We start from the raw sequence: 27,306 nt of genomic DNA on the forward strand, positions 1-27,306 counted from the left end.
GTCCTCATTTATCTCTGATGTAGCTTTTTCTTACTCAGTTTTTTAAGAAAATAATTTTCCTGGTCCCAGCTTGATATTTCTGCATGTGCAATAACTAACCAGTGTGCATGGAACTTAATTTTGCTTCCTTTCCCCATTGTATGAGTCCTAGTAAAGTCCAATACCTATATCAACACCTTTTCATGTCTGTTACCTGTATGGACCTTTTTCAGGACTCATTCACAATACCTTTCTAGATAGTGCAGATTTCTCTTACTTTTCCAGTAGCTCGATCATTCATCTTACAGCATATATATATGCATATATACATACATATAAAAACAAATTAAACCAGTTGCCCCTGAGTCAATTCCAACTCATAGTCACCCTATAGAACAGAGTTGAATTGCCCCTTAGGGCTTCTAAAGCTCTAAATCTTTATGGAAGCAGACTGCCACACCTGTCTCCTGTGGAATAGGCTGGTGAGTTCAAATTGTTTACCTTTTGATTAGCATCAGAGCACTTAACCACTGTGCCACCAGAACTCATATATAGGTGTGTATATATATATAAACCCACCAGAGCTCATATATACATATATACACACACATATATGTATACCCACACAAATATACAAAAATACAAGTATATTTTTAATTTCTTTCAGCAATTTGAGGCTTTTTGTGCCAGAAATGTATTTTTCAATATACCTGCTGTCTCAGCTATCCGGTGCTGCTATAACAGAAGTACCACAAGTGGATGGATGGCTTTAACAGAGAGAAATTTTTTCTCTCACAGCATAGCAGGCTAGAAGTCCTAATTCAGGGTGCTAGTCCAGGAGAAGGCCTTCTCCCTCTGTTGGCTCTGGGGGAAAGTACTTGTCATCAATATTCCCCAGTCAAGAGATCCTAAGCACAGGTCCAAAGGATACTCTATTCTCCTGGCTCTTGTTTCTTGGTGGTATGATGTCCCCCTGTCTCTCTGCTTGTTTCTCTCTTTTATATCTCAAAAGAGATTGACTTAAAATACAACCCAGTCTTGTAGATTGAGTCCTTCCTCATTAACATAACTGCCACTAATCCCACCTCATTAACATCATAGAGGTGGGGTTTACAGTGTGTAGGAAAATCACGTCACTCGACAAAATGGTGGACCATCACACAATACTGGGAATCATGGTCTAGCCAAGTTGACACACATTTTTGGTGGACACAATTCAACCCATAACACCTGCCTTCTCCTTCCTTAAGTTTTTAAGTCTAGATATTTTATTAAAAATATTATTAACTAAATGGTGCCCGGCCTCAACCGATGACTGCCCTGACGGGGGCACAACAGAGAACCCCTGAGGGAGCAGGAGAACAGTGGGATGCAGACCCCAAATTCTCATAAAAAGACCAGGCTTAATGGTCTGACTGAGACTAGAATAATCCCAGCGGTCGTGGTCCCCAAACCTTCTGTTGGCCCAGGACAGGAACCAACTCCTCAGACACGGATTGGACTGGGCAGTGGGTTGGAGAGAGATGCTGATGAGGAGTGAGCTACTTGTATCAAGGTGGACACGTGAGACTGTGTTGGCATCTCCTGTCTAGAGGGGAGATGGGAGGGTAGAGAGGGTTAGAAACTGGCAAAAACGGTCACGAAAGGAGAGACTGGAAGGAGGGAGCAGGCTGACTCATTAGTTGGAGAGTAAATGGGAGTATGTAGTAAGGTGTATATAAGTTTATATGTGAGAGACTGACTTGATTTGTAAGCTTTCACTTAAAGCACAATAAAAATTATTTTAAAAAATATATATTATTGATACCATAAACAACAGGGTTAAACGTTTCCCCTCCTCCCATCACACCTGGGTCACATCACACACTTTTGATAAGAAATTTTGTGTAGCAGCTCAAGGCCATCTTACTGCTTCTCTGCTCAAGTTTGCTTCGCTACCCACCAACCTTCCCCCCACTCCATTTGGACATGAGCAATAAGCCACAAAGCTGTCCTTAGATAAATTTCATGTTTCATACCCCCCTAAAAACCACAGACCCCCAGCCACCATATTGCACCCCTTACTGCACCCCTGCATGTGTTAATTTCCTGAAATTGTCTGCCAGTTCCCAGAAACTTCATGAATTATGCATAAGTTCCCTATCACAAACCCTGCAACTGTACTAGAATCCCCAACCTCAGGGAGCTTGATTTGAGACTTAATCTCTGAGCTCCTTGCTAGACTGGCTTGCAATAAAGTCTGTTTTCTCTTTTTCAAAGGCCTGGTGTCTCTCAACTGACTCAAGGGGTCGTGCCGGGCAGGACCCACCCTCATCAGGTTACAATCCTATAATGATGCATAGATTACCACATCTTTCATTGGTCAGTTAATTCATTTTCTGTGTCTGTTATAACAAATCGCTACAAACTGAGTGACTTAAAACAACAGAAATTTATTCTTCCACATCTCAGGAGGCCAGAAATCCAAAGTCAGAGCCAAAATACCTGAGCCTTAATCAAGGTGTCACGGCAGAACCACACCACACACTCTTCAGAGGCTCCAGGGGAGAATCTGCTCTTTGCCTCTTCCAGCTTCTGGTGGCTGTCTCTATCCCATGGCTGTGGCTGCATCATCCAATCTCTGCCTCTGTGGTCACATTGTCATCTCCGCTTGTGTCTTTATGAAATCTCTCTGCTTCTCCCTTCCTTCTCCCTATATTCTTCTATATTTTATATCCTTCTATATTCTATATCCTTTGGTATTCTGTATTCTTTTGTATTCTATATTCCATATTCTTCAATATTCTATATTCTATCTTTTATTTTCTACATTTTGTACTCTATATTCTTCTATATTCCGTATTCCATATTCTACATTATACATACTATATTCTATTTTCTATGTTCTTCTGTATTCTATATTCTTCTATATGCTATACTGTTCTATATTCTATATCCTATATTCTGTGTTCTATATTCCTCTATATTCTATATACTTCTATATTCTTTATTCTTCTGTATTCTATATTCTACATTCTATGTTCAATACTCTATGTTCTGTATATTATATTCTCCTACTTCCTATCTTCCATATTCTATATTCCATATTATATATTCTACATTCAATATTCTATATTCATCTTTATTCTATACTCTATTTCATATTCTACATTCTATATTCTTCTATATTCTGTAATGGATATTCTATATTCTTTATTATATATTTTATATTCTACAGTCTACATTACATATTCTATATTCTTCTATTTTCTATAGTCTTCTATATTCTGTATTCTGTTTTCCATATTCTACGTTCCATATGCTATATTCTATGTTCCACATTCTACATTCTATATTTTATATTCTTCCATATGCTATAATCTGTATTCTTCTATATTCTACATTTATGTTCTATATCTGAATATCAAAGACCACAGCCTTCAGTATGGACTGCACGTCAACATAAAGAAAACAAAAATCCTCACAACTGGACCAATGAGCAACATCATGAAGTTGTCAAGGATTTCATTTTACCTAGATCCACAATCAACAGCCATGGAAGCAGCAGTCAAGAAATCAAAGATGCATTACCTTGGGCAAATCTGCTACAAAGGACCTCTTCAAAGTGTTAAAGAGCAAAGACGTCACCCTGAAGACTAAGGTGCACCTGACCCAAGCCATGGTATCTTCAGTCACATCATATGCATGTGAAAGCTGGACAATGAATAAGGAAGACCGAAGAAGAGTTGACGCCTTTGAATTCTGGTGTTGGCGAAGAATATTGAATATACCATGGACTGCCAAAAGAACGAACACATCTGTCTTGGAAGAAGTGCGGCCAGAATGCTCCTTAGAGGCAAGGATGGTGAGACTGCGTCTTACGTACTTTGGACATGTTGTCAGGAGGGATGAGTCCCTGGAGAAGGACATCATGCTTGGCAGAGTACAGGGTCAGCGGAAAAGAGGAAGACCCTCAACGAGGTGGATTGACACAGTGGCTGCAACAATGAGCTCAAGCATAACACCGGTTATAAGGATGGCGCAGGACTGGGCTGTGTTTCCTTCTGTTGTGCATAGGGTCTCTGTGAGTCGGAACTGACTCGACAGCACCAAACAACAATATTCTATATTATTCTTATTCTGTATTATTCTATATTCTTCTATATTGTATATTCTAAATTCTATTTTCTATATTCTACATTATATATTTCATACTCTTCCATATTCTATCTTCTATATTCTACATTCTACACTCTATATTCTATATTCTTCTGCATTCTATTTTCTTCTGTATTCTATATCCTATGTTCTATATTCTGTATTCTATCGTCTACATTCTGTACTCTATAGTCTACATTCTACTCTATATTCTATATTCTTCTGTATTCTATATCCTATATTCTATATTCTGTATTCTATCTTCTATATTCTGTAGTTTTTTTTTCTGTATTCTACATTCTCTTATATTCTACATTCTCAATTCTATATTCTGTATTCTATACTCCATATTCTTCTATATTCTATGTTTGATATTCTATGTTCTGTGTTCTATGTCTGTGTTCAATCTTCTGTCTTCTATCATCTGCTTCTATCTACTATTTTCAATCTATCTTCTGTCAATTTTCTTCTATATTGTATATTCCATATTCTATATTATATTTTCTTCTATTTTCTGTATTCTTTTGTGTCCTATAGTCTATTATCTTCTGTATTCCATATTCTATATTCTATTTTCCATATTCTTCTATATCCTATGCTTTTCTATATTTTTCTACATTCTATACTCTATATCCTATAATCTATATATTTTTTCTTCTATATTTTATAATCTACATTCTATTTTCTATATTCAATATTCTATCTTCTATGTTCTATATTCTTCTACATGCTGTATTCTATATTCCATAATCTATATTCTACAGTCTATATTTTCTACATTCTATATTCGTCTATATTCTATGATCTATATTCTTCAATATTCTATGTTCTGTATTCTGTGTTTTATATTGTATATTCTACGTTCTACAGTATATATTCCATATTCTTCGATATTCTATAATTGATATACTTCTACATTCTGTTTTCTATATTCTTCTACATTGTATTTCTTATGTCTAATTTTTTTATAGTCTATATTCATCAATATTCTATTTTCTATATTCTTTTATATACTATATTCTTCTATATTCTATATTCAGCATTCCATATCCTACTATATTCTATATACTTCTGTATTCTACTTTCTATATTCTATAATCTATATTCTTCTGTTTTCTATATTCTAGGTTCTATATTCTATGATCTATATACTTTTACATTCTATATTCTCTATTCTATGTTCTGTATTGTACTATCTATATTCTACATTCTATATTCTTTATTCTATATTCTTCTATATTGTATATTTTGTCTTATAGTCTATATTCCATTTTCCTGAATATCCTCTATTCTATATTCTATCCTATATATTCTATATTCTACATTCTATATTCTCTTCTCTATATTCTATAATCTTTTTTTGTATTCTAGTCTACATTATGTATTCTAAGTATTTCTATATTCTTTAACTTCTCCCTTTTATATCTATATTCTACATTCTATATTCTATTTTCTTGTATGTTCTGTATTCTATATCCTATGTTCTCCACTCTACATTCTATATTCTAAATTTTCCTATATTCCAAATTCTTCTATATTCTATATTCTGCTTTCTATATTCTATAATCTATATTCTCTATTCTATGTTCCATATTCTATATTCTGCATTCTAAATTCTATATTCTATATTCTTCTACATTCTATATTCTGTTTTGTATATTCTATATTCTTCTATATTGTACATTTTATACATCATAGTCTACATTCCATATTCATCAATATTCTATATTCTGTATTCCATATTCTCTATCCTATATTCTATATTCTATCTTCTATGTTCTATATTCTGTTCTGTATATTCTATATTCTTCTATATTACATATTTATCAATATTCTATATTTCATGTTCTATATTCTACATTCTATATTCTTCTGTATTCCATATTCTTCTATATATTATATTCTATAATCTATATACTTCTACAGTCTATATTCTTCTATATTGTATATTTTATCTTATATTCTATATTCCATTTTTGTCAATATCCTGTATTCTGTATTCTATATCCTTGTATACTCTATCTTCTATGTTCTATATGCTATATTTTCTATTCTATATTCTGTTCTCTATATTCTATATTCTTCTGTATTCTATAATCTATATTCTCCTATATTCTACATTCTATACTCTATATTTCATATTCTGTATTCTATATTCTACTGTCTACATTCTGTATTCTAAATACTTCTCTATTCTTTATTCTTCTTTATTCTCTATTCTGTATTCTCTATATTCTACATTCCATATTGTATATGGCTCTATAGTCTATATTCTACATTCTATAATCTAAATTTTTCTTTATTCTGTATTCTATATACTTTGTTCTATCTTCTACACTCTAAACTCTATATTCCTTGATAATCTATACTCTATATTCTTCTATATTGTATATTCTTTATTCTATATTGTATATACCATAATTGTCAATATTCTTTATTCTTTTGTATTCTATCTTCTATATTCTCTAGTCTGTATTCTATATTCTTCTATATTCTATACTCTATATTCTTCTATATTCTATATTCCAAATCCTATATTCTATATTTCATATTCAATATTCCTTATTCTATATTCTGTCTTCTATATTCTATATTCTCTACTCTCTATTCTTCTATATTCTGTATCCTATATTCTATGTTCTTCTATATGCCATATTCTATATTCTTCTATATTTTATCTTCTACATTCTATATTTTTTTTATATTCTATGTCCTATATTCTGTATTCTATATTCTTCCAAAACCGTATGCTTCTATGTGCTATCTTCTGTATTCCATATTCTGTACTCTACATTCTATGTTCTATATTCAATATTCTTCTTTTTTCTGTCTTTTTCCATATTCTATATTCTTCTATTTCTATATTGTATATACTAAATTTTATATTCTACTCTCTGTATTCTACATTCTATATTCTACATTCAACTTTCTGTTTTCTTCTTTATTCTGTATTCTTCTATATTCTACATTCTATATTCAATATTCTATGTTTGCTGTTCTATATTCTATATTCTTCTGTATACCATATTCTTTATTCTATATTCTTCTGTATTCTATGGTCTACTATATTCTATATTTTATATTCTACATTTACTTTCTATATTCTATAATCTATATTCTGCTATATTCTCTATTCTGTGTACTGTATTCTATATTCTACATTCTATATTCTATAATCTATATACTTGTATGTTCTGTATTCTGTATTCTTCTATACTGTATATTTTATAGTCTTTTTGCCATATTCATCAATATTCTATATTCTTCTAAATACTGTTCTTCTATGTTCCATATTCTATATTCCATATTCCATTTTCTACATTCTATATTTTATATTCTTCTATATTCTATAATCTACATTCTATATTTATCTATATTCTATAATCTATATTTTTATTCTATATTCTTCTATATTGTATATTTTATGTCTTATATTCTATATTCGCCAATATTCTATATTCTATACTCTTCTATATTCTATCTTCTATCCTCTATGTTCTTTATTCTATATTCTGTACTCTACATTCCATATTTTATAAACTATACTGTTCTATTTTATATATTCTATATTCAATATTGTACATTCTATATTATATACACTTCTATTTTTTATATTTTATTTTCTTCCGCTTTGTATATACTATATTCCATGCTCTACATGCCATATTCTATATTCCTCTATATGCTATAATCTATATTCTTCTATATTCTACATTCTATATTCTTCATTTCATTTCACATTCCATATTCTATGTTCTGTATTCTATATTCTTCTTTTTTCTATATTCTTTATTCTACAGTCTATATTCAATATTCTGCATTCTTCTATATGCTCTATTCTACATTCTGCATTCTTCTATATTCTATGTTCTGCTTTATTCTATATCCTATATTATTCTATAGTCCATATTCTTGTATATTCTATATCCTCCTATATACTATACTCTTCTATATTCTATATTCTTCTATATTCTATATACCTCTATATTCTTTGTTTTTCTATATTCTATAACCCACATTCCATATTTTATATTCAATATTCTATGTTGTATTCTATATTCTTATATATATTATATTCTATTCTTCTATATTCTATACTCTACATTCTTTATTCTTCTATATCCTAAAAATCTATATTCTATATTCTACATTCTATGTTATATATTCTTCTATTTTCTCTATTCTATATTCTGTATGTGTATTCTGTATTCTGCATTCTACATTCTACATTCCTCTATATGCTATAATCTATATTCTTCTATATTCTAGATTTTATGTTGTTTATTCTCCTTTATTCTATATTATTCTATATTCTTTATTCATATTCTACATTCTATACTTTACATTCTTCTGTATTCTATGTTCTATATTCTACACTCTATATTCTATATTATTATATATTCTATATTCTTCTATATTCTGTATCCTACATTCTATATTCTTTATTCCATATCCTTCAATATTCTATCTTCTATATTCTGTACTCTATATTCTTCTACATTCTACATTCTAAATTCTGTATTTAATATTCTTCTATATTAAATATTCTGTACTGTATAGTCTATATTCAATATTCGATATTCTTTGTGCTGTGTTCTATGTTCTGTGTTCAATCTTCTATCTCCTATCATCTTCTGCCTTCTATGTACTATCTTCTATTGTCTTCTATATTTGATATTATATTTTCTTCTGTGTTCTATATTCGTCTCTATTCTATGTTCTTCTATATTCTATATTCTGCCATATTCTATGTACTTCTATATTCTGTATTCCATATTCTACATCTATTTTCTATATTCTATTTTCTTCTATATTCTATATCCTATATTCTTCTGTATTTTTATTCTTCTATATTCTACATTCTATACTTTATAATCAATATTCTATGTTTTATGTCCTGTGTTCTATATTCTTTTATATTCTGTATTCCATAATCTATATTCCATATTCTTCTATATTCTATATTCTTTGTTCTATATTCCTTATTCTACATTCTATGTTGTAAACTCTATATTCTTCTATATTCTATAATCTATATACTTCAACAGTCTGTATTCTGTATTCTATTTGTTATTCTAAATTGTATATTTTAAATCTCTAATTCTATATTTGTCAATATTCCATATTCTTCTATATACTATATTGTATATTCCATATTCTATATTCTTCTACATTCTGTATTGTATATTCTTCTGTATTCTAAATTCTATAATGTATATTCTATATTCTTTTATATTCTATAATTTTCTATATTGTATATTCAGTATTCTATACTCTATACACATCTACATTCTATGCTCTATATTCCATATAATTCTATATTCTTCTATATTCTATGTTCTATATTCTATATTCTTCTACATAATATATTCTTCTGTATTCTATATTCTATTTTCTATATTCTATATTCTTCTATATCCATATTTTTCTAAAATCTATGTTCTATATTTTATATTCTTCCATATTCTATAATCTATATTTCTCTAATTTGTATATTCTACATTGTATATTCTAATTTCTTCTATATTTTGTATTCTATATTCCACATTCTACTTTGTAAATTCTATATTCTATACTCTTCTATATTCTATATTCTACTACATGCTATATTCTAGTTTCTAGATTCTTGATTCTACATTCTCTATTCTTCTATTTCTGTATTCTATATTCCACATTCTACTTTCTATAGTCTTCTAAATTCTATACGCTCTATTCTTCTAAATTGTATATTCTATATCCTATATACCGTATTCATCAATATCTATATTCTATCTTCTATATACTGTCACCTATATTCTATATTCTTCCATATTCTATATTCCATATTCTATATTCTTCTATATTCTATACACTATATTCTTCTGTATTCTATATTTCTCTATATTCTATATTTTATTTTCTACATTATTCTATATTCTATTTTCTTTTATATTCTGTATTCTATCTTCTGTGTTCTGTTCTATATTCTACATTCTTCTATATACTATATTCTTCCGTATTCCATATTCAATATTCTGTATTCTATACTCTACATTCTATATTCTTCTATATTCTACATTCTATATTTATTGATATTATTTAATCTATATTCTTGTATATTCTATATGCTATATTCTGTATTCTTTGATATTCTATATTCTACATTCTAAATTGTATATTCTTCTATTTTCTATACTCTATATTATTCTGTATTATATATTCCACATTATGCATTCTATATTCTGTATTCTTCTATATTCTGTATTCTATACTCTATATTCTACACTCAACCTTATATATTCAAAATTTTTGTATATTCTATATTCTGTGTTCTACATTCTACACTCTATGTTCTGTATTCTCTTATATTCTATAATCTATATTCTTCTGTTTTCCATATTTTCTATTCTATCTTCTATATTCTATATTCTAAATTCTTCTAGATTCTATAATCTATATACTTCTGCATTCTGTATTCTGTGTTCTATATTCTATATTGTACATTTTATATATTTTATTCTGTATTCCATATTTGTCATAATTCTGTATTCTATATACTTCTATATACTATATTCTTCTACATTCTATATTTCATATTCCATAAGCTATATTCTATACTCTACATTCTATATTTTTCTATATTCTGTAATCTATATTCTTCTATATTCTACTTTCTAAATTCTATATTCCTAAATATATATTCTTCTATATTCTATGTTCTATATTCTACACTCTATATTATATATTTTATAATCTACTTCTACATTATATACTTTATATTCTTCTATATTGTTTATTTTATATCTTATATTGTAGATTCCATTTTCGTGAATATCCAATATTCTACCTTCTTCTATATTCTTTTATCTTTGTGTTCTATATTCTATAATCTATATTCTATGTTCTGTTCTCTATATTCCATGATTCTATATTGTATAATCTGTATTCTATATTAAATATTCTATATACTATATTTTATATTCAACAGTCTACATTCTATATTCTTCTATATTCTTTATTCTTCTCTATTCTATATACTATATTCTCCATTCTATATTCTTCTATACTATCGTCTATATTCTATATTCTTCTGTAATCTATAATCTATACTCTTCTATATTCTATATCCTATATTCTATGTTCTATATTCTACATTCTTCTATATTCTATCTTCTATGTTCTAATTGTATATTCCATATTCTTCTATATTCTGTATTCTATATTGTATACTCTACATTATTCTTCTATATTCTAGAATCTATATTCTTCTATATTCTATAATCAATATACTTCTACATTCTATATTCTGTATTCTATTTTGGATATTTTATATTTTATATTCCATATTCAATATTCTTCTATATAGTATATTCTTCTATATTCTATATTCTATGTTGTATGTTCCATACTCTGTATTCTATATCCTATATTCTACATTCTTCAATCTGTATTCTATATTCTATATTGTATATTCTACATTCTATATCCTTCTGTAGTCTATAATCTATATATTTCTATATTCTATATTCTACATTGTGCATTCTATATTCTATATTCCTTGATATTCTATAATCTATATACTTCTAAACTCTATATTCTGTATTCTTGTATATTGTATCTTTTATTCTATATTCCATTTTCATCAATGTTCTATAGTCTATATTTTCTGTTTTCTTTCTCCTATGATCTATATTCTGTGTTCTGTACTCTATATTCTATATTCTTCTATATTCTATAATCCATGTTCTGTTCTGTATTCTTTATTCTATATTGTATATTCTATATACTACATTTTACATTCTAAATTCTTCTGTTTTCTATATTCTACATTCTGTATTTTATATTCTTCTATATTCTCTCCTCTACATTCTAAATTTTTCTGTATTCTATATTCTTCTATAATCTATATTCTGTATCCTATATTTTACATTCTACCTTCTTTATTCTTCTATATTCTAAAATCTATATTCTTCTGTATTCTATATTCTACATTCTAAATTCTATTTTCTATATACTTCTATATGCTATAATCTATGTATGTCTACAGTCCATGTTCTGTGTTCTATATTCTACATTCTTCTATGTTGTACATTTTATATATTATATATTCCATTTTTGTCAATATTCTATAGTTTTGTATATAAGACATTCTGTATTCCATATTCTATATTCCATTTTTTTCAATATCCTATATTCTATATTCTTCTATATTCCATCTTCTGTGTTCTAAATTCTACATTCTATATTCTGTTCTCTATACTGTATATTCTTCTGTGTTCTAAAATCTATATTCTTCTATATTCAATATTTGTCAATATTCTGTATTCTATATTCTATGTACCCTATTCTATAGTCTATATTCCTTAGTCCATATTCTGTATTCTTCTATATACCATATTGTATATTCTTCTATATTCTACTTTCTACATTCTATATTCTTCTATGTTCTATAATCTATATCCTTCTATAGTCAATATTCTATATTCTAAATACTGTATTCTATTTTCTATGGTCTATATATTATATTCTGTATTCTTCTATATTGTATATTCATATTCTACATTCTTTATTCTAAATTTTTCTGTATTCTATATTCCTCTATATTCTATATTCTGAATTCTATGTTCTTTATTTTATATTCCACATTCTAAACTCTATATTCTATATTCTACATTCTCCATACTACATTCTATTTTCTATATTCTTCTGTATTCTATAATCTGTATTCTACATTCTATATTCCATATCCTATATTCTATATACCATATTCATCACTATTCTATATTCTTCTATAATCTTTTCTATGTTCTGTCATCTTTATTCTATATTCTACCTTCTTTTATCTTCTATATTCTGTATTTTTCTGTATTCTATATTCTTTTATAATGTACATTCTCTATTCTATATTGTTCTCTATTTTATATTCTTCCATATTCTATATCCTTCTCTATACTATATTCTTCTATAATCTGTATTTTATCTTTCAAATTCTATATTCTACATTCTATATTCTATTTTCTATACTGCATATTCTTCTATATTTTATATTCTACATTCTATAATCTACATTCTTCTATATTCTGTATTCTACGTTCTGCATTCTATATTCTAAATTCTTGTATATTTTATATTCTTCTATGTTCTATGTTCTTTGTTCCACATTCTATATTCTTCTGTTTTCTATATTCTGCTTTGTGCGTTCTATATTCTATAATCTTTATTCTTCTATATCCTATATTCTACATTCTTCATTCTATATTCTAATGTTTTCTATATTCTCCCTCTACATTCTATATTCTATATACTTCTATATTCTTTTATATTCTATAATCTATATTCTTCTGAATTCTATATTCTCCCTTGTATGTTCTGTATTCTATATTCTATACACTTATGTATTGTGTAATCTATAGACCCCTACATTCCATATTCTGTATTCTATGTTCTGTTTCACATTTTACATATTATATTCTATATTCCAAATTTGTCAATATTCTATATTTTCTATATACTATATTCTTCTTTATTTTATTCTTTATTCCATATACTACATTCTGTATTCTGTATTGTATAGACTATAGTCTGCATTCTATATTCTAAATTCTTCTATATTCTTTATTCTTCTCTCATCTATATTCTGTGTTCTGTATTCTATATTCTACATTCTGTATTATTCTATATTCTACTTTCTGTATTCTAAATTTTTCTATACTCTATATTTTTCTCTATTCTATATTCTGTACTATACATCCTAAAATCTATATTCTGTATTCTTGTATATTCTATATTCCATATTCTATACTCTACATTCTATATTCTTCTATATTCTTTAATCTATATTCTTCTACATTCTATATCCTATATTCTTCTATATTGTATGTCCTATATCCTGTATTCTATATTCAATATACTGTATTCATCAATATTCTATATTCTTCTATGTTCTATCTTCTGTCTTCTGGCATATATTCTATGTTCTACATTCTATATTCTTCGATATTCTATATTCTTCTGTATTCTGTGTTTTACATTCTCCTATAATCTATATTCTTTTACATTCTGTATTCTATCTTCTATGTTGTATATTCTTCTATGTATTCTATTCTTCTATATTTTATATTATTTATTCCATAGTCTATATTCTACATTCAACATTCTATATTCTTCTATATTCTACATTCTAAATTCTATGTTCATCTATATTCTATATTCCATACTCCGTATTCTATATATGATATTCTATGTTCCATATTTTATATTCTATATTCTACTATATACTATATTCTGTATTCCATATTCTATAGTCTACATTCTATATTCCATATTCTTCTATTTTCTATATTTTTTTATATTCTATATACCATATTCTTCAATATTCTATAATCTATGTTCTATTTTCCATATTCTGTATTCTTCTATATTCTACATTCTATGTTCTTCTATATTTGATTTTTTATATTCTATATTCCTCTATATTCTCTACTTTATATTTTTCTATATTCTATATTTGTCTATACTCTACCTCCTATATTTTGTAGTCTATATTCTACATTCAACATTCTATATTCTATCTTCTATATTCTATTTTCTATATTGTGTACTCTATATTCTATATTCTTTTATATTCTGTATTCTACATTCTATATTCTCTTTGTTCTGTGTTCTATATCCTATATTCTTCTGTATACTATGTTCTTCTGTATTCTGTATTCCTTATTCTTTTATATTCTATATCCTATGTTCTACATTCTATATTCTTCTGTATTCAATAATTTATATTCTTGTATATTCTATAATCAATATACTTCTACATTCTATATTCTTTATTCTTTTATTTTGCATATTTTATATCTTGTTTTATATTCATCAATATTCTATATTGTATATTCTTCTATATTCTATATTAAATATTCCATATTCTATATTTATATATTCTATATTCTTCTATGTTCCATAATCTGTATTCTTCTATATTCTGTATTCTACGTTCTTTGTTCTATATAGTACATTCTACATTAAGTATTCTTCTATATTCTATAATCTATGTACTTTTATATTCTATATTCTATATCTTATATTCTATATTCCATTTTCATCTTTGTTCTATGTTCTATATTCTTCTATATACTATATTCTATATTCTACATTCCATATTCAATATTCTATCTTCTATATTTTACATTCTATATTCTGTACTCTATATTCTTCTATATTGTGCATTTTATAGATTATATTCTATATGCCATATTCATCAACGTTCTATATTCTTCTATATAGTATATTCTTCTATATAGTATATTCTTCTATATTCTATATTCCATTTTCATCAATATCCTATATTCTATCTTCTATGTTCTGTTTTCTATATTCTATATACTACATTCAGTTCTGTGTATTCTATATTCTTCTATATTCTATATTCTGTATTCTACAATCTACATTCTATATTTTAAATTCTTGTGTATTCTTTATTCTTCTCTATTCTGTATTCCATGTTCTACTTTCTAAACTGTATATTCTATATTCTTCTATAATCTGTATTCTATATCCTTCTATATACTATATTCTTCTACATTCTAAATTTTATATTCCATATTCTTCTACATTCTAAATTCTGTATTCTCCTACATGCTATATTCTGTATACTTCTATATTGTGTATTCTATATGCTATATTCTATATACCATATTCATCAATATTCAGTTTTCTTCTATATTACCCTATATTCTCTATTATTTATTCTATATCCTCCTACATTCTGTATCTATGTTCTATATTCTTCAATAATGTATCTTCTATTTTCTGTATTCTCCTATATTCTTTATTCTACATTCTGTGTTCAATATTCTGTATTCTTCAATATTCTATAATCTGTATTCTTCTACATTCTATATTGTATATTCTTTATCCTTTATTCTTTATACCATATTCATCAATATTCTATATTCTATGTTTTATCTTCTATATTTCATATTCTATATTCTTCAACAGTGTATTATCTATATTCTACTTTCTTCTACATTGTATATTCTATATCATATGTTCTATATTCTATATACCATGTTCATCAATATTCTACATTCTATATTCTCCTGTATTCTATATTTGAAACTCTCCTATACTCTATATTCTATATTTTACATTCTATATTCCTCTACATTCTTTACTCTATGTTCTGTATTGTATATTTTTCAAGAATGTATATTCTATATTCTTCTACATTCTATAATCTTCTGTATTCTATATCCTTCTATATTCTATATCCTTCTTTCTTCTATGTTCTTCTATATTCAATATATATATTCTTTTATATTCTATATTCTATGTTGTATATTTTTCTATATTATGTATTATTCTATACTCTGTTTTATATTCCATATTCTATATTCTGTACTTTACATTCTTCTATATTCTATATTCCATGTTATTCTATATTCTACATTCTTCTTTTTACTATATACTATATTCTTCTATATTCCATATTCTATATTCTACATTCTGTATTCTTCTACACTCTATATTCTGTATTCTATTTTCTACATTCTAAATTCTATATTATTCTATGTTCTATATTCTTCTCTATTCTGTATTTTCTATATTCTATATTCCATATTCTGTATCCTATATTCCATATTTGGTGTTCTATGTTCTATATTCTGTATTCTGTATTTTTCTATATACTATATACTTCTGTATTCTGTATTCTATATTCCATAGTCCATATTCTACATTCTCTATTCTACATTCCAAATTCTCTATTCTACAGTCTGCATTCTATATTCTAAATTCTTCTATATCCTTTACTGTTCTCTCTTCTTTATTCTTCTCTATTCCATATTCCATATTCTATGTTCTACATTCTGCATTCTATATTCCATTTTCTTCTATATTCTAAATTTTTCTAAATTCTATGTCAGGCGCTCCTTGGAAACTCTATGGGGCAGTTCTACTCAGTCCTATAGGGTAGCTATGAGTCGGAATCAACTCGACGGCACTGGGTTTATATACTTCTTTATTCTAGATTCTGAAATCTATATTTCTTATTCTATATTCTACCTTCTAAACTCTATATTCTATATTTTTCTGTAATCTATATTCTATGTTCTTGTATATTCTATATTCCATATTCTACAGTCTATATTCTTCTATATTCTGTATTGTATATTCTTCAATATTCTATATTTTTCTATAATGTATGTTCTATATTCTCGTATATTGCATATTCTTCTATAATCTATATTCTTCTATATTTTGTATTCTATCTTCTATGTCCTATATTCTATACTCCCCTATATACTATATTCTTCTATATTCTGCATTCCATATTCCATACTCTATATTCTACATTCTGTATTCTAAATTCTTCTATATTCTGTATTCTGCATTCTAAATTGTATATTCTATGTTCTTCTATATTCTATGTTCCATCCTCTGAATTCTATATTCGATGCTCCATGTTCTATGTTGAATATCCTATATTCTCTATGTACTATGTTTTTCTGTATTCTTTATTCCATATTCTATATTCTACACTCTTCATTCTGTATTCTTCTATATTCCATATTCTATATTCTTCTATATTCCATAATCTTCTATATTCTATAATCTATATTCTTCTATATTCTATGTTCTTTTTTCTGTATTTTATATTTTTTATTCTTACACATTCTATATTCTATAGTCTAAATTTTATATTCTATACTCTAGTCTATATTTTTCTATTTTCTCTATTCCATATTCTATATTTAGTATTCTATATTCTTTTATATTCTACTTCTATATTTTTCTATATTCTAGGTACTATATTCCATGCCCTGTATTCCATATTGTATATTCAATGTTCTATCTTCTAAATTTTTCTATATACTATATTTTTCTGTATGCTATATTCTATGTTCCATATTCCATATTCCATATTCTGTATTCTATATGCTATATTCGACATTCCATATTCCTCTATATTCCTTATTCTATATTTTATATTCTAGATTCTATATTCCATCATCTTCTATATTCTATAATCTGTATTCTTCTGTATTCTATATTCTATGTTCTAAATTCTATATTCTATGTTCTTCTATATTCTGTATTGTATAGTCTTCTATCGTCTATTTTCTTCTACAACGTATATTCTATATTCTCCTGTATTCGATATTCTAATTCTTCTATATTCTTCCATATTCTGTATTCTTCAGTTTCCTGTATTTTATATCCTTCTATATTCTATATTCTTTTTTATTCTGTGTTCTATCTTCTATGTTCTATATTCTTCTGTGTACTATATTCTTGTGTATTCTATATTCTACAATGTATATTCCATATTCTTCTATATTCTATAACCTTTATTCTATATTTTGTATAATAAATTCTACATTCTATATTCTAAATTACTCAATATTCTTTATTCTTCTCTCTTCTATATTCTGTGTTCTATATTCTATATTCTACACTCTATATTGTCCTGTATTCCATATTCTATATTCTACATTCTATATTCTTCTATATTATATAATCTATATTCTTCTGTATTCTGTATTCTCTGTTCTAGTTTCTATATTCTACATTCTAAATTCTATATTTTCTGTATTCTATATTGTATACACTTCCACACTCTATATTCTGTACACTATATTCTGTATTCTACTATATTGTACATTTTACATATTTTATTACATATTATATTCTATATTCTATGTTCCATATTTGTCAATACTGTATATTCTATATTCCATATTCTATATTTTACATTCTTTATTCTGTATTCTTCTATATTCTGTATTCTTCTATATTTTACGTTCTATATTCCATAATCTTCTAAATTCTATAATCTATATTTTATATTCTGTTTTCTGCATTTTACACTCTATATTCTGAATTCTATATACTTCTATATTCTTATACCTTTTTATTCTATATTCCAAAATCGATGTTCTATGCTCTATATTTTTCTATATACTTTATTGTTTTTTATCTCATTTTCCATATTCCATATTCTATATTCTACATTGTCCATCCTATATTCTATTTTCTTCTACATTCCTTATTCTATATTCTATATTTTACATTCTGTATTCTATAATCTTATATAATCTATATTTGTCTATATTCTACATTCTTTAGTCTATATTTTATATTCTGTATTCTACATTCTTTATTCTATATTCTACAGTCTACATTCTATATTCAAAATTCTATATTTTTATTCATCTCTATTCTATATTCTGTATTCTATATTATTCTGTAATGTATCTTCTATAATCTGTATTCTTCTATATTCTATATTCTACCATTTTCTGTATTCTTTTATGTTCTGTATTCTATCTTCTGTATTCTGCATTCTATATTCTATAATATAAATTAATTTTATAATTTATCCTATAAATATTATATTTGATATTCTATATTCTAAATTCTTCTGTATTCTACATTCTAAATTCTATATTTGATGTTCTTCTATATTTTATACTTTTCTATATTCTATATTTTTTTATACTCCATACTCTGTATTCTATATTTGATGTTCTATGTTCTATATTCTATCTTTTTCTATATACTGTATTTTTCTGTATTCTATATTCTGTATTCCATTTTTCATATTCCCTATTCTATGTTCTACATTCTATGTTCTATGTTCTTCTATATTCTATATTTCCCTCTATTCTATATTCCATACTCTGTATTCTATATTTGATGTTCTATGTTCTATATTCTATGTTTTTCTATATACTATATTCTTCTGTATTATATATTCTATATTCCATATTGCATATTCTACATTCAATATTCAACATTCTGTATTCTATGTTCTTCTATATTCTATATTTTTCTATATTCGATGTTGTATATTCTGTATTTTTATATATACTGTATTCTATATTCTTTATTCCATTTTCCATATTCCCTATTCTATATTCCATATTCTTCAATGTTTTATATTCTATATTTTACATTCTATGTTCCATAATCGTATATATTCTATAATCTATATTCTTCTATATTCTATAATGTGTATCCTGCATTTTACATTCTCATAGCGACCCTACAGGACAGAGTAGAACTGCTCCACAGAATTTCCAAGGAGCGCCTGGCAGATTCGAACTGCTGATTTCTTGGTTAGCAGCCATAGCACTTAACCACTATGCCACCTGGGTCGTTATGAGTCGGAATCGACTCGACGGCAGTAGGTTTGGTGTGGTTTTGTCTTATTCTACATTCTACATTATACTGTATGTTCTTCTATATTCTATATTCTTCTATGTCCTATATTCCGTATTTTTCTATATTCTGTATTCCATACTCCAAATTCTATATTTGATGTTCTATGTTCTATATTCTATATTTTCCTACATACTATATTTTTCTTTAGTCTATATTTTATATTCCATATTGCATATTATATATGCTATATTCTTCTATATTCCATATTGATATTCTTCTGTAGTCTATATTTTACATTCTACATTCTATAATCTTCTATATTGTATAACCTATAATCTTCTATATTCTATATTCTTTAATCCATATTTTATTGTGTAGTCTAGATTCTACATTCTACGTTCTATAGTCTATATTCTAAATACTATATTCTATGTTCTTCTATATTCTGTTTTTCTATGTTCTATATTATATATTCTATATTCCATACTCTGTATTCTATGTTCCATATTCAATGTTCTATGTTCTATGTTCTGTAATTTTCTATATACTATATTCTTCTGTATCTATATTCTATGTTCTATATTCTATACTCTTCTGTTCTGTATTCCACACTCTTCTATATTTTATATTCTACATTCTATATTCTTCTATCTTCTATAATCTATATTCTTCCATATTCTATATTCTACAGTCTACATTCTATATTCTAAATTCGTCTATATTCTTTATTCTTCTCGATTCTCTATTCCTTTTTGTGTATTCTGTATTCTATGTTCTACATTTTATGTTCCATTTTCTTCTATGTTCTATATCGTACATTCCATATTCTAATTTTTTCTAAATTCTATATTATTCCATATTCTGAATTCTATATTCTTTATTCTATAGTCTACCATCTAATCTCTATATTCTATATACTTCTATATTCTATATTCCTCTATATTCTATAATCTATATTCTTTTACTTTCTATATTCTACATCTTCTTTATTGTATATCCTATATTCTATATACCATATTGGTCAATATTCTATATTCTTCTATATTCTGTAGTCTGTCTTCTATATTTTTCTCTATTCTTTATTCTAAATTTATGTTTTATATTCTGTATTCTCTATTCTTCAATATTCTCTATTTCTATAATGTATATTCTATAGTCTTCTATACTCCATATTCCATATTCTTCTATAATCTATATTCTTCTATATTATATATTCCTTTATATTCTGTATTCTATCTTCTATGTTCTTCTATATACTGTGTTCTATATTCAATATTCTACATTCTATTTTCTAAATTCTTCTATATTCTATATTCTGTGTTCTACATTCTAAATTCTATGTTCTTCTATATTTTATATTTTTCTATATTCTATATTTTTCTTTATTCTATGTTCTATATTGCACACTCATATTCAATATTCTATATTTGATGTTGTATGTTGTATAGTCTATATTTTTCTATATACTATATTTTCTGTATTCTATATTCCATATTCCACATTTTATATTCTATATTCTTCTCTATTCCATATATTTTTCTAGAGTCTATATTTTATGTTCTATATTCTATAATCTTGTATATTCTATAATCTACTTTCTTCTATAGTCTATATTTTATATTCTATATTCTGTTTCTACATTCTATATTCTCTATTCAACATTTGATATTCTATGTTCTCCTGTATTCTATATTCTTTTATATTCTATATTGTATTTTTTCTAAAATCTATGTTCTGTATTCCATACTCTGTGTTCTGTATTCTATATTCAATGTTCTATGTTCTGTATTTTTCTATATACTATTTTTTTCTGTATTCTATAATCCATATTCCATATTCTATACTCCATATTCCATATTCTATATTCCAAATTCTTCAATATTCTGTATTCTATATTCTATGTTTTACATTCTATGTTCCATAATCTTCTATATTCTATAATCTATATTTTGTATTCTACATTTTGTATTCTATATTTTTCTATTTTCTGTTTTTCTATAGTCTATGTTCCATACCCTGTATTCTATATTCCATATTCATTGTTCTATATTCTAAATTCTTCTATGTTCTTTATTCTTCTCTATCCTATATGCTACATTCTTTATTCTTCTATATATTTCTTCCACATTCTATATTCTAAATTTGTCTATATTCTATATTATTTTCTGAATTCTATATTCTTTATTCCATTTTCTACATACTAAAATCTCTATAGTCTTCTATATTCTATATTCTTCTATATTCCATGTTCTACTTTCTATAATCCTCTATATTCTACATACTAAATTCTATATTGTATATTCTTCCAAATTCTATATCCTTCTACATTATATATTCTATATTCTTCTATATTCCATACTCTGTATTCTTTATTCTATGTTCAATGTTCTATATACCACTATATGCTATATCCTTCTATATTCTATATTCTCCATTCTATATTCTTCTATTATCTCTATTCTATATTCTGTTTTCTATTTTGTTTTTATATCCTACATTGTACATTCTATAATCATTTTCTTCTATATTCTACATTCTTCATTCTGTATTCTTCCATTTTCTATATTCTCTAAGTTCTGTGTTCCAAATTTTTCTATATTCTATATTCTTCTATATTCTGATTCTATATTCTACATTCTTTTATATTTTATAATCTATATTCTCTATTCTATGCTCTATATTCTACATTTTAAATTCTATGTTATATATTCTTCTGTATTCTATAATCTGTATACTTCTACATTCTATATTCTGTATTCCGTATTCTTTTATATTGCATATTTTATATATTTTATTCTGTATTCTATATCTTCTACATTCCATATTCTATACTCTACATTCTATATTCTGCATTCTGTACTTGATATTCTACATTCTATGTTCTATATTCTTCTAAGTTCTGTGTTTTATTCTCTTCTATATTCTATAATGTGCATTCTACATTCTATATTCTTCTATAATCTATATTCTGTCTTCTATATTCTACAGTCTACATTCTATGTTCTAAATTCTATATTCTTTACCCTTCTCTATTCTATGTTCTACGTTCTACATTCTATATTCCATTTTCTTCTATATTCTAAATTCTAAATTTTTCTAAATTCTATATTCTACCTTCTAAACTCTGCATTCTATATTCTTCTGTAATCTATATTCTATGTTCTACATTCTATATTCTGTACTCTTCTATATTCTATAATCTATATTCTTCTACTTTGTATATTCTACATTCTTCTATATTGTATATCCTATATCTCATATTCTATATACCATATTTGCCAATATTCTATATTCTTCTATATTATGTAGTCTCTCATCTATATTCTATATTTAAAAATTTATATTCTCTATTCTTCAATATTCTATATTCTTCTATAATGTATATTCTATATTCTTCTATATTCCATATTCTTCTATAAGATCTATATTCTGTATTCTATATTCTATGTCCCATGTCCTAAATTCTTCTATATACTATATTCTTCTGTGTTCTATATTCCATATTCTACATTCTACATTTTATGTGCTAAATTCTTCTATATAGTATATTCTTCTATTTTCTATATTCTTCTATATTTGATATTCTATATTTTTCTATATTCTATATTCCATACTCTGTAGTCTATGTTCCATATTTGATGTTCTATGTTCTATATTCTATATTTTTCTGTATACTATACTTTTCTGTACTCTATATTCCATAGTCAATATTCTGTATTCTATATTCTATATACTTCTGTGTTCTGTTTTCTATACTCTTCTATATTCTATATTGTACATTCAATATTCTCCTATGTTGTATAATCTGTATTCTTCCATATTCTATGGTCTATATTCTATATTCTACATTCTATATTCTAAATTCTTCTATATTCTTTATTCTCCTCTATTCTCATTTGTGTATTATTCTTTTATTCCCATTTGTTTATTCTGTACTCTGTTCTACATTCTACATTCTTTGTTCCGTTTTTTCTATATTCTAAATTATACATTCTGTATTCTACCCTTAATCTCTATGTTTCCCTGTCAGTGTCCTCTGCTTTCACTGAGAGCTACAAAAGAGCGGGCTTGATGCTGAGGCATAGAGATTCACTTTATTTTTTACTTTGTATTTATGATTAAAAAAAAAATTTTTTTATTAACTAGTATTAATTCTAATGTTTTCTATGGCTTTTAAATTTTTCTGTGAAGGCATTCGTATAATCTATGAATAATAACAGTTATACTTTTTCTTGTCATTTTGTTCTAGCTTCGACCTCCACTGTTAAATATTTAATAGAAATAATAAGAGAAAGCATCCTTGTTTTATTGCTAATTAATCTTAAAGAGAATGTCCCACATTTCGTCATGAACTATCGTGCTAGTTGTAGTTTTCCAAGTTTGGGAACTCCTTTTTTGTTCCTAGTTTGCTCAGAGTTCTTATGTCTCAGTGTGATTGGATTTTATCACTGCTTTTCACCATCTCTTTACGTGAGCCTTGTCTTTTCTGCCTTAACTTACACATGTCGTGAATTAAGTTATTAAATGTTTAATGTTCACTCAAGATTGCATGCTGACGATAAGCCCCCTTGATCATGGCGTATTACATGGTTTACACTTGGCTGGATCTCTTTGCCAGCATTTTATGTAGGTTTTTGCATCTCAATTACTTATACCTTCCTTTTCTAATTCGGTATCAATATTAAAGTAGCCTTAAGGATCAAGTTGGAGAGCATCTCATATTTTTCTCTTCTTTGGTGACTATGTACAAGATTAAGATGATCTGTTTTTTGCATGTTTGCTGGAACTTGCCTGAAAGTGGTCTCCCAAACCCGAAACCGTGTGGCCATCGAGCTGATTCCTTCTTCGTAGGGAGATCTTGAAGTACTGACCCATTTTGTATGGTGATTAAAGGCCATTTCTGGTGCTAATTTACTTAGAAAAATTTCCACTGCATGTTGTAGGCTGCTAGGATTTCATCATTAAATATTATGCGGTTATCACTGTTTTCAGCCTCGTCCAGGCCAATTAATGAACCCCAGATTTTCCATTTTCCCGAGGTCAGACGGCGTATCTACTCCTGGTACCAGTTCCCTTACCTGAGACTTATTTGCAAAGAAACATACAACCAAGCCTCCTTTGAGTCTATGATGTGAGAATACAGTCAGTCCCACATAATGTAACTTCTTTGTAATTATTCTTTTTTTTAAGTGTTTCACATTTACTTTTTTTTTTTCATTTCCCACCTATCTAGCAGTTTTAAAGTTGTGCATTTCAGGTTGAGGTCATTAGCTGGATTGACTCTACGGGGAGGGGCTGTGCCCAGTTGCATCTGGGCATCAAGAGAAGGCGCCTCTAGAACTAGGAGGCCTGAGGCAGAGGTTGGGTGGTTGGGGGGGTGGGGGCGGGGCAGGGCTGCACAGAGAGGGGCGCCCTGGGGGATGCTCGATGCCCAGGGCTGCCCCACCTCAAGCTCGCGGGCAGCAGGATGGAGCTGGCTTCAGGAGCCTTTTGTGACAGTCCCAGCTCACCCATCCCTGCCCTGAACTCAGACCTCCCAGGCTCACAGGTGGCACCAGAACTAGGGGAAGCCTGAGGCCACAGAGAGCGAAACCCAGTGTACATACCTGAGCCTGATCACAGCGCTTATGCTGGGATAGGAGGGCAGAGGAGGCATATGGGACTTCAGTCTAGAGGATGCCCCAGGAAGGGTGGGAGAGTTGTGGTCACCCTCGGAGTCTGGGTCCGCACGTGGAGGCCCTGAGGTTGCACTTCTGGAAGGAGAAGGCAAAGCCACACAGGCCACACTGTACATACACACACTCACCCCCTTTCTCCCTCAGAAGGGCTCCCCAGGGAGGTCACCCCTAGTTTGGGGAGCAGCAGAGCCGACCCAGGTCAGGACTAGGGACTTTATTTCCTGCACTGTGGCCACTGGCTGATAACAGACTCCTGTCTTCACAGATTAAAGAAGGAATTATCGAAATGAGCTCAAAACTCCAGATTTGATTTAAGGATCATAAATTAACACAGGGAAATACAACTTTAGCAATAAATGCCTGTTTGGAGCCCAAGTTGCATTACAAAAAAATAAATAAATAAAACCTGAACAAGACCCCAGAGGGAGTGATAGGAGCCTCCTTCTTTTGCCACCCTCCCTCTGTGGCCCCAAGCTTTCTCATCTCCCACCTCCCAAGAGTGTATCAACTGCTTTGAGAGTTTTAGAATAAAGATCGCCAGGAATATGACTGTTCTCATCCAGTGAGGATTTCCCCAGTGCTGGATTAGACTAAATTCTGAGAATCCTCCAGAGGTTCCTGGGGCTGGTGTCGTCAACACACTGAGCTTCAGAGCCACTTCATTTTTCCTGCAATTAGGCAGGACCCCAGGGACATGACCTTGAGGGTGCTGACACTTCCTCAACCAATGACCCTCCCCCTGGGTTCCCTCTGCCTGGGTCTCAGGATCAGTCAGGCCAACTTGTCCCCTCCGGAGAGTTTCTGTTGAAGTACACCTAAGCGGCACTATGGGTTTGTGCCCCCCACCCTGCAAACCTGCCTCCTCTGAGTGGGGTGAGGTGCTACTGAAACACTGATATCACTGAAACTAGCAGAAGCCACAGCCCATGGCGCTGGGAGAAAACTGGGAGGGAGAGAGAGGTGGAGAGGCCATAAAGGCCCAGTTGTGAAGGTGGCCAGCGGCCAGGATGCCCTGAAGCCAAGAAGCTGAATGGTCTCACACCTGCAGCTCCTGAGCCCCTCTCTTCTTTCAGTGGAGAAAGTCTTTCCCTGCACTTATGCGACTGGGCTGGGAGGGCCGTTGACTTATAAAATGAAGCAGCCTCCAGAGCCTCTTGGGGCAAGTGATGGTCAGGGAGGCTCTGCCCAACACGCCCCCTCCCCTGCTGCTCCCACTTGGCAGAGGACCAGGAATTTCAGTCTTCCAGCTCCTGGGCTGATCTAGTGACTTGTAACAGGATTTCACCGGAGCTCCACACTTTGGAAGCTGGGAAATACTCCTGGGTTCTCTTCACACAGCTGAATGCCTGGTTTCTGGTCTTACTACACAAGTTTC

General features: G+C 28.2%; 1 pseudogene; it reads right to left on the reverse strand.

Annotated features, from left to right (window-relative positions):
* LOC126063655 (olfactory receptor 6C3-like) overlaps nt 1–26,047 on the reverse strand; it is a 58,789-nt pseudogene extending 32,742 nt beyond the window's left edge.
* Between the last annotated feature and the right edge of the window lie 1,259 nt (nt 26,048–27,306).

This window comes from Elephas maximus, chromosome 20 (genome assembly GCF_024166365.1).
Source record: "Elephas maximus indicus isolate mEleMax1 chromosome 20, mEleMax1 primary haplotype, whole genome shotgun sequence".
In the NCBI taxonomy this organism is placed as follows: domain Eukaryota; kingdom Metazoa; phylum Chordata; class Mammalia; order Proboscidea; family Elephantidae; genus Elephas; species Elephas maximus.